The sequence below is a fragment of the Marmota marmota genome, unplaced genomic scaffold, assembly GCF_001458135.2.
Source record: "Marmota marmota marmota unplaced genomic scaffold, marMar, whole genome shotgun sequence".
Classification (NCBI taxonomy): domain Eukaryota; kingdom Metazoa; phylum Chordata; class Mammalia; order Rodentia; family Sciuridae; genus Marmota; species Marmota marmota.
This window is the reverse complement of record NW_025999968.1, coordinates 15,247,252-15,257,555: the sequence shown is the minus strand read 5'-3', so window position 1 is coordinate 15,257,555 and position 10,304 is coordinate 15,247,252. Positions and strand designations below refer to the sequence as shown.

Genomic DNA, 10,304 nt, shown 5'->3' with positions numbered 1-10,304 from the left:
AAAATGTTCAAGCTAGATGGACCTAATGTATTGATCTCAAAATATGTAAAAGAAAGATCTACATCAACTTAGAAGAGTTAAACATATTTATCTTAATTATTACTATTCCCCAAATAAAAACTGTATAATAATATAAAAGACTGAACAAATAGTTTTTATAGATGTATGCAAAAACCTACACCAAATAATTTAATACATACTATTCCCAAGTACTCGCAGCTTTAAAAATATATTTTTATTAGAACACCATAATAACACATAGTAATTTGATTCATATTGACCAAATCACTAGTGCAAAGAATCTGATTTCCAAACCATTCCCCACTTGTCCTCTCCTGTTCTCTCTTTGTATTCTCTCTCCTCTGCTAAACTTCCTTATCCTACAAATGAATAAAAGTGAAATTCCTTTTGACATTTTTGCATATGAATCTAGCATGATTTTGTTAAATCCCTTCCATTTATCCTTCATTTCCTTTCCTTCCCCTCTCACTCTCATCCTCCTTCTTCTACTCTACTAATCCTCCTTTTGTCTTTATGATATCTGATCCCCAACTGTCTTCTTTCCTTTTTTTTTTTTGCTCTAGCTTTCCCATGGGAGAGAAAATATTCAACCTTTGGTTTTCCAAATCAGGATTATATCCTTTAGTGTGATTTTCTCTATTTCCGTTCATTTGTTGGTTAATGACACCATTTCATTCTTCTTTGAGACTGAGTAAAACTCCCTTGTATGAATGTATATATACACCACATTTTCTTAATCCAGTAATCTATTTAGTCACCTGGGTTGATTCCATAACTTGTTTATTGTGATTGTTGCTGCTATAAACATTGACATGGTTGTACCTCTATGGAATGCTAATTTTAGATCTTCTGGATAAACACCAATTGAAGTATCTTGGTCATATGGTGGTTTCATTGCTAGTTTTTGGAGGAATTTCCATACTGCTTTCCAGTACAGTTGAACAAATTTTCAGTCCCAACAACAATATAATAGTTTCCTTTTTCTCCAAATCTTTGCCAACATTTATTATTATTTATTCTTTTTTTTTAAAGAGAGAGAGAGAGAGAGAGAGAGAGAGAGAGAGAATTTTATTATTTATTTTTTTTTTTAGTTTTCGGCAGACTCAACATCTTTGTTTGTATGTGGTGCTGAGGATCGAACCCGGGCCGCATGCATGCCAGGCGAGCACGCTACCGCTTGAGCCATATCCCCAGCCCTATTATTTATTCTTAATAATTGCAGTTCTGAGTAAAGTGAGATGAAACCTTAGTGTAACTTTGATTTGCTATTCCCTAACTGCTAGAGATTTTGAACATTTTTTTTTAATATATTTCTTGGCCATTTGTGTTTCTTCTTTTGAGAAGTTTCTGTTTAGAACTTCTGCCCATTTATTAATTGGGCTATATTTCTTCTTCTTCTTCTTCTTCTTCTTCTTCTTCTTCTTCTTCTTCTTCTTCTTCTTCTTCTTCTTCTTCTTCTTCTTCTTCTTCTTTTCTTCTTCTTACAATCTTCACTGAAGTTATTAAAAAATAATCCCCCAAGGTGAAAAAAAATTATATACAAAAACACTTTCTCTTGGGAGGAAGGTGCTTTTCCCTCTCAACTTTCAGTGCTTTCAGTTATAGCTCCAGCCTACACTGTCCCCTCCAGTGCTGCCCAGCTTTCTGCCTGATTCTCAGCCTCTTCTTCCTCCATGTTTTTGGAAACTTCATTTCCACTGGGAATAGGATCCCCGCTGCCTCCATTCACCTCTTGCTTCTGTTTGATTTCCTTTGCATCATCTTTCCAGGGGCTCTCTTCCTCTGGTTTCCTCTTCTTTCTGAAAAAGTGGGAAATATCAGTCACACAACTTGATGAGGAAGCACCATCTGTTGATTTTCTACTGTCAATCATGGAAACTGAAGCATCTCCTAAACTACAAGTGAAACCTGGACTAGAGCTCCCCACCAGAGTAGCTTTCAGAGCCAATTCAGCTACATTTCCCACTAGGCTGGGAATCTTTTGCATCTTCTATATTTTCTCTAATTTCAGGTAGTAATTCCTCAACTCCTCAATTTCTTTCTCATATTCAGTAGGTGGTCCTTCAGCCTCTTTCATCTGTTCATTAGTACAGCCATTCTCTTCTCAATGGCTTCAATAGATCTGTTGAACTGTGCCACTGCTTCATCACACTGAGAGTTATATCCATAGGCCAAACTCCGCTGGTAGTGTCTCTGTAAGAAGACAATCATGGGCTTCTAGACACTGCTCTTGGAGATTTAGGGATGTCTGGAACACTTCATAGCCTGGATATAATTCTCAGATTCAACACAAACTTCTCCAAGTTTAATATGTTCCTGAGAAGCATAAAGCTGGGATTCTTTTGTTTATTGGCTTTTAAAAAAGATCTTTGCTAAGTCCAACATATCTCAAGAAGCTCTAGATTCCCAATCTCCTTTCCTTAATTTTCTTGGAGAGACTTTTTCAAGAATTGTTTCATTTGGTGTGTCTTCTGCCTTGTCATTTTCTTTAACTTCCACTTCTGAGACTTCAGTTTCATCTACATTATCATTATTTTCTACCAGAGATTCATCTTCTGTTTTTCCTCCTTCTTCCTCTTCCAACATGAACACCTTCTAAGGCATTTCCCAACACACCATTCTCCATTCTTGCAGATTCCAATTGTGATTTTCCATACCTCTTACTTAAAGGCTAGCTGCTTCCTAGAATTCTTTGACAGCTTCTGGAATATCACCCACCACCAGATGTTTCTGTCCTAATCCCAATAGTTTTTTAGCTTCACCAGTCACATCTAGGTTCCTTACTTTATCTGCAGAGGTAGAAAGAGCTAGAGCTTCTTGAATCTTGTCAGTGGAAACCAGTTCCAAGGTGATGGCTGTGGACTCTGTGTCCATGGTTCCTCTCAAGGGTGGACCGGTGAGCAGAATGGAACCTGTGAGGAAAACAGAAGGAAACTTGGAAGCCAGAGATTTATTAGGGGACAGAGAATGGTAGATTATGGAGCTATTTATTTTCTTTTTTGAATTCTTTACAGATTCTGAATATAAGACCCCTATCAGAGGAATAGCTGTCAAAGAGTTTCTCCCATTTCATAGGCTCTCTCTTCACTCATATTTTTCCTTTGATGTTCAAAACCTTATAAATTTGATGCCATCCCACTTATTGATTCTTGGTTTTATTTCTTGAGCTTTATGATAATTGCTGAGAAAGTAAGTGCCTGCAGCTATAGGATGGAGTGTTAACCCTATGTTTTCGTCTAGTGGTTGCAAGGTTTCTGGTCTAATTTATAAGTCTCAGAAATATTTTGATTTGACTTTTGTGCAGGGTGAAAGACAGGGATCAAAATTCATGTAGATATGCAGTTTTCCTAGCACCATTTGTTTAAAAGGCTGTCTTTCTCCAATGTATATTCTTTGCACCATTGTCAAGTATCTGATAGCTATATAAATTGGAGTTTGTGTCTTTGCCTTCTGTACAATTCCATTGGTTTTCATGGTCTATTCTGATGCCAATACCATGCTATTTTTGCTACTATAATTCTATAGTATAATTTGAGTTTGGATGATGTGATGCCTCCTGCATCACTTTTCTTGCTCAGAATTGCTTTGACTATTCCAGGTCTCTCATTATTCCAAGTGAATTTTAGGACTGTTTTTTTATTGTTCTGTGAAGAACATCATTGCTAGTTTTATGGGGACTACATTGAATGTGTATATTGCTTTTGGTCATATGACTGTTTTGATTATATTATTCTGCCTATCCAAGATGGAGGTGTGTCCATCTTCGGAAGTCATCTTTTATTTCTTTCTTCAGAATTCTATAGTTTGAATAGAATAATTTCCCAGTTTTCTTTATTTTTCTTTTCTTTTTTTTAAGGCTACTCTGAAGGGGTGGTTTTCCTGAATTCTTTCTCAGCCAAATCACTACTGAAGTATAGAGAAACTATTCATTGATAAGTATTGATCTTGTATCTTGCTACTTTGCTAAATTCATTTATCAGCTCTGGAAGTATTCTGGTAGAGGTTTTTTTTTATTTTTGGTCTTTTAGATTCAGGATCATGTCATCAGCAAACAGAAATAGTTTGACTTCTTTTTATATTTGTATTCCTTTAATTTTATTGTCTTCCCTTGTTGATCTAGCTAATTTCAAGAACTAAGCATCACACACACACGCACACACACACACACACACACATATACATATATATATATATATATATATATATATATATATATATATATTTCTTGTATATATATGTATATGTATACATATATGTATAGTTCTATAGTTCATATTATACTTAGTTCTTGTGTATGTGTGTGTGTGCGTGTGTGTGTGTGTATATATGTGTGTGTATATATATATATATATATATATATATTGGGGGGGCGGTTCATACCAAGGATTGAACTCAGGGCTACTCAGCAACTGAACCACATCCCCAGGCCTATTTTGTAATTTACTTAGAGACAGGGTCTCACTGAGTTGCTTAGTGTCTCACTTTTTCCCATAGCTGGCTTTGAACTCACAATCCTCCTGCCTTAGCCTCCGGAGGTGCTGGGATTACAAGTATGTGCCGCCGCGCACAGATCAAAACATATATTGAATAAAAGTGGTGAAAGTGGACAACCTTAACTGTTTCTAATTTTAGAGGAAAAGTTTTTGGTGTTTCTCTATTCAGCATTATGTTGGCTATGTGTTTCTTGTATATAACCTTTATAATTTTGAGGTAGTATCCTTCTATTCCAAGTTTTTGCAGTGTGTTTACCATGAATAGTTGATGTATTTTATCAAAGGCCTTTTCTGCATATATTTCTGCATATCGATTTGATCAAATGATTCATTTGCATTTGTTGAACCAGCTAGCATCCCTGGGATAAAGCTCACTTGATCATGGTGTATTATTCTTTTAATATGTTATTTAATACAGTTTGCTGATATTTTGTTAAGGATGTTTTGCATCTGTTTTCAGAGATTTGGGCTATACTTTTATTTTCTAGATGGGTCTATGGTATTGGAATCAGGGTTATACTGGTTTTATAGAATATTTTGGAGAGTGTTCCTTCTCTTTCAATTTTGTGGAATAATTTAAAATAGCCTGGAATTAGTTCTTCTTTAAAGGTCTGGTATAACTCTGCTGAGAATCCATCTTGTCCTGGGCTTTTCTTTGTTGGAAGGCTTTTAATTGCTGTTTCAATGTCATTACTTGTATATTGATCTATTTTGGCTTTCTATATCTTCCTGGTTCAATTTGGGCAGATCATATATGTTTAGAAATCTACCAATGTCTACTAGATTTTACAGTTCAATGGAGTACAAATTTTCAAATTAGTTTCTAATGATCCTCTGGATTTCAGAAGTATCTGTGGTAATGTCTCCCATTTTATCTCTAATATCGTTGACTTGTGTCATCTCTTTCTTTTGGTTAGTTTGGCTAAGGGCTTATTGATCTTATTTACCTTTTTGAAGATCCAACTCTTTTGCATTGATCCTGTGTATTGTTTTTTTATTCTCAGTTTCATTAATTTCAACTCTGAGTCTTGTTATTTCTTGTCTTCTAATGACTAGAGTTATTTTGTTCTTTTTTCTAATACTTTGAGGTAGAGCATAAGCTTATTTATTTAGGCTTTCTCTATTTTTTTTAAATAGAGAATTTAAAATTATACTCAGAGCAATGAATTTTCCTCTTAGTACTGCTTTCATTCTGCCCCAAAGGTTTTGATATGATGCATCTTTGTTTTTGTTTGTTTCTAAGAATTTCTTAGTTTTTTTTCTTTCATTTCTTCTTTGATATATTCTTCATTTAAAAGAGTATTGTTTAATTTCCATGTATTTATGTGTTTTTCTATTTTTTCTTGCTGTTGATTTCTAGTTTTATTCCTTTATGATATGATAGAATTTATGGGATTACATCGAACATTTTGTATTTTCTTAGACTTGTATTGTGACCTAGAATATGATCTATTTTGGAAAAGATTTCATGAGCTGCTGAGAAGAAGGTTAGTTTAGTTGTTTGGGGATGAAATAATTCTGTAAATTCTATTAAGTCCATTTGATTTTTAGTATTATTTAAGTTGTATATATCTTTATTGATTATATGCTTTGATGATCTGTCTATTGGTGATAAGGGTTTATTGAAATTATCCAGTATTACTGTATCGGGGTCTACCTGGGATTTAATGTCAAGGACTATCTTTTGTAAATGTAATTTGGTACACTGATATATGGAGCACATATATTTATTATTTTTATATCTTCTTAATGGATTATTCTCTTTCCAGGATGTAATGGCCTTCTTTGCATTAATTTTTGCCTGAAATCAGCTCTGTCAGCTATGAGAATAGCTTTTGGCTTGTTTTTGAACTCCATTTGTGTGGAATACTTTTTTCATCCTGGAAGGTTCAACTTCAGGCTGTGACCATCTTTGCCTATGAGATGAGACTCCTGCCAATATGATGTAGTTGAATATTGTTTTGGGATATATTCTGCTAGTCTGTGTCTTTTAATTGGAGAGTTGAGCCCATTTATATTCAGTGTTATTATGGGTATGTTTTGGTATGCTGCCATTTTGGTTTTTTGTTATATTTATTTCTGTCTTAATTCCCATTTACCTCATTAGTCTTCTACTGACCTTCACTTATTTGTTTTGCATTTTTTGTTGTTGTTGTTGTTGTTCCTCTGTGTCCAATATTTCTTCGAGGATTCTTTGTAGTGCTGGGTGGTTGTCATGTATTCTTTTAGATTATCTTTGTCATGGAAATATTTTATTTTCTCATTGAATATGAAAAAGATTTTTTGCTGAGTAAAGCAAAATTTTGGCATTTGTTTGCCTTTATAATTTGGACTATCTCAGTCTAGGCCCTCCTTGATTTTAGTGTGTGAATTGAGAAGTTAGAAATGAGACTTATGAGTTTGTCTCTAAATCTCTTGCAGATTTTAATATTTTTTCCTTATTTATTACTTTTGGCATTTTGATTGTGATGTGTCTTGGAGAACTTCTCTTTTTGTCTGGTCTATTTGCAGTCCTGTATGCCTCTTGTATCTGTATGTATACCTCATTTAAGAGGTGGGGAAATTTTTCTTGGAAAATCTCATTGAAAATATTCTTAATGCCTTTAGCTGGTATTGCTATATTCTAATCTATCCCAATGCTTCTCAAATTTGGTCTCTTGATGTTGTTCAAGATTTATTATACAATTTGATCATATTTTATTGTTTTTCCCTTTATTATATATTATATACTCAAATTCGTGTTTTTCTTCAAGGCCTGTGGTCTATCTAGAAGGCTGAAGTTCTATTTTCTATGCAATCTGATTTATTAGTGATGCTTTCAAGTGAGTTTTTAATTTGGTGCCTCTTGTCTATTATTTCCAGGAGTTCTGTGTAAGTATTCTGGCTGTGGAAATGAACAAAACAGCAAATTTTTCTCTTGTGTGTAAAGTCCCAAGGAATAACAAGTGTTTTGTTTTCCACAATTGGAATATTCTGCAGTTTCTCCCAGGAACTAATAAGATAACTAATACATGCTCAATGCCTAGCTGCTATGGTAATGTCCTTCATGAGAATGCTCTGTGCTAGAGTCTTATCAGGCTTGACCTTAATCCCAGACACTCAGCTTTTGGGAATAAAGAAACACTCTTGTTAGACAACACAATTATGGCACTGCACCCTAACCTGCCTGCATAACAATAACTTTATACAATGGATAATATGTACTAATGATGCCAATGACCTAATGTAATCTATTGATATAAATAAAGCTGACAGCTCAGACAAGCAGCCTCTTTTACTTTGACCCTGCACCATGCTTCTGTCTCCTTTTGTTTTTCTTAAACTTCTGTTTAATTTCTTTATACTATTTCTATTTCTTCATTGAAGTGGTCTTTTATATCCTCCATTTCAATTAGACAAAGGCATAATTCAAAAAATCTATTAGGCAGCATTATAGTTATACTTAATAACAGTGTATTGTGTACTTCAAAAGTCACTGAGAGAGTAAATATTAAGTGTTCACCCAAAATGCATATAAAAATAGGATTGATTTAGCCATTCCACAATATATAACTAAAACAAAATATCATACACAATAAACATAAAATTTTATTGCTAATTAAAAAACATTGAATTAAAAACGAAATTAAAAATGGGTGGCAATATGTTCACTGTTGGGATTAAATGGTAATTAATGGGTCCAAATAGGTATGAGAAAAGTAGTAACAGAATTAACTCAAAAGCTAAGAACATAAATAAATTGCACAAAATGCCAAACAGTAATAATTCTAAAGATGAGACCAAACAGGTATATTTGGGGATCCAGTAGCCACAAGGGTTCTAAACCAATCTTGGAATTTCCCTAATATTCTTGTTTGATGTAAAATCACATATGCCTTTCTGATACAACAATGTTTACAGTTTAAAGTAGCACTCAAACTGCCTGCTCTAAATAATGAATATTACTTTGTCTACCTATACATCATTGATTGGTAATACCAGATACTGACAATGTTGAGGAGGAAGGAAAAAGGGACAATTCCCTTCATGCTGATAGACATGCACATATGTATAGGCAGAAAAACAAGTAATATTATCCATAAATCATTAAAATATGAAGGAAAATATCATATATATATATATATATATATATATATATATATATATATATATAAAATACTTATAATACTCCTACTAATTGTCATTCTCTACTCCTGANAATGAAAACGTTTTCTTCAATATAAAATACTACCTGAATAAAAACATCTCTTAATTTTTTTCTAATTCTGAAATTCTCAACTTACTATATATATATATATATATATATATATATATATATATATATATATATATATATATACACTCAAGTTTCCTTTAAATTTTCACATTTTTCCTATAAATTGTCAAAAGGAAGTACCAATCAGTAAGTCTCACAAGTATTACAATGTTCTTATTCTGTTTCAAAAAGACTAAATACTTCCAAACTACCTTTATTCATTGCATATTAATTTAACATGATAAGATCAGTGCAAAAACACCAGAAAATTTTTACCATTATATAGGATTGGTGCCATTTTGGGGAGGATAATGAAATCTATTAGATACCTTATAAAACAATTAGAGTCTATGTAGAAAATCCCCACTTGATTCATGATACTTTGTATCACCAGTTCAGGGGTTTTTAACTTTGTGGTGATGGATCTAAGTTGTTTGTGAAAGGTCTTCGTTGTCAGTAAGCTTTGAAATTTAATTTTTTTTCTGAAGAAAATATTTGTTTTATTAGCTTTTCAAAATTATGTGCCAAAATATTTCAGAGTCATGACTCTAGTCATATGTACCATGACTTCTGAGTCATATGTGTTTCTAGATCTTTACAATTTTAAGTTATTCTTGTTAGAGCAAAAATGGCAAATTATTACAAAAGACTGCTTCACATTTTCCAGAGGCTTGGCTTATGGTACTTTGTCTCAACTCCAAAGTAGAAGGCAGAAATGAGGCCCATCTGACTGAATTAGAGAAACCAGTTTTAATTCAAAGTCATGCACAAAGGTACAGATGAGCAGAGGCAAACAGCAGGCTCCCTAGATAGCTATATCTAGAATCACAGAAGAGCTCTAAAAACCAAGAAACTAAATCTAGAAGCTTATCCATATATGAATAAGACAAAAATAAAACAGGAGTGTAACTCAAGTCACATTTGTGATGAAAGAACATCAATTACAGAATATGAGGTGGTTATGTAACAAAGGACCTAATTATCAGAATGTGATTAAATTACAAACTATGAGGGACTCAGAAAATAGGCAGCGAGGATGAGATTAATACTTGGGGAGCAAATCCTCAATGATAAAGACTTCTTTTAAAAAATCTGATTCTTATAGCTTATTTTACAACTTTGTCAACAGCATTTAAGTAGGAGGTGAAAAAGCTACTCTTGAAAAATAGTTGGTTCACAAAATAATAACAGGATATGCAACAGAGAGAAGTGAAATTGGAATGCAGGATTGGCAGAGAAAGCTTTATAAATATGTCTAGGGAAAGGAATCTAATGAGAATTGGCAATGGCTGTCGGGCCAGCATTGGAAAAGTTATTTTTTTTTAAAGCAAGAGCAAAAAAAAGAAAGTTGTGAATTCTCAGGGGAAAAAATACATTGCCTTCATTTGGCAGGATTAGAAGGATTATTTGATACAAAGCCACAAGTGGAGAGCTGGCTAAGGAGGCTGTGATGACTTCATGGCCCATAAATTCTCAGAAGGCAATGACTACACAGAGTACTGTTTAAGCACCCGGGCACTAGGTGGGTGTTGGTG

The 10,304-nt window shown here is 33.5% G+C and overlaps 1 pseudogene; it reads right to left on the bottom strand.

The window, feature by feature from the left end:
• Positions 1 to 1,600: 1,600 nt before the first annotated feature.
• LOC107136062 lies at positions 1,601 to 2,895 on the bottom strand (annotated as a pseudogene).
• Positions 2,896 to 10,304: the final 7,409 nt, after the last annotated feature.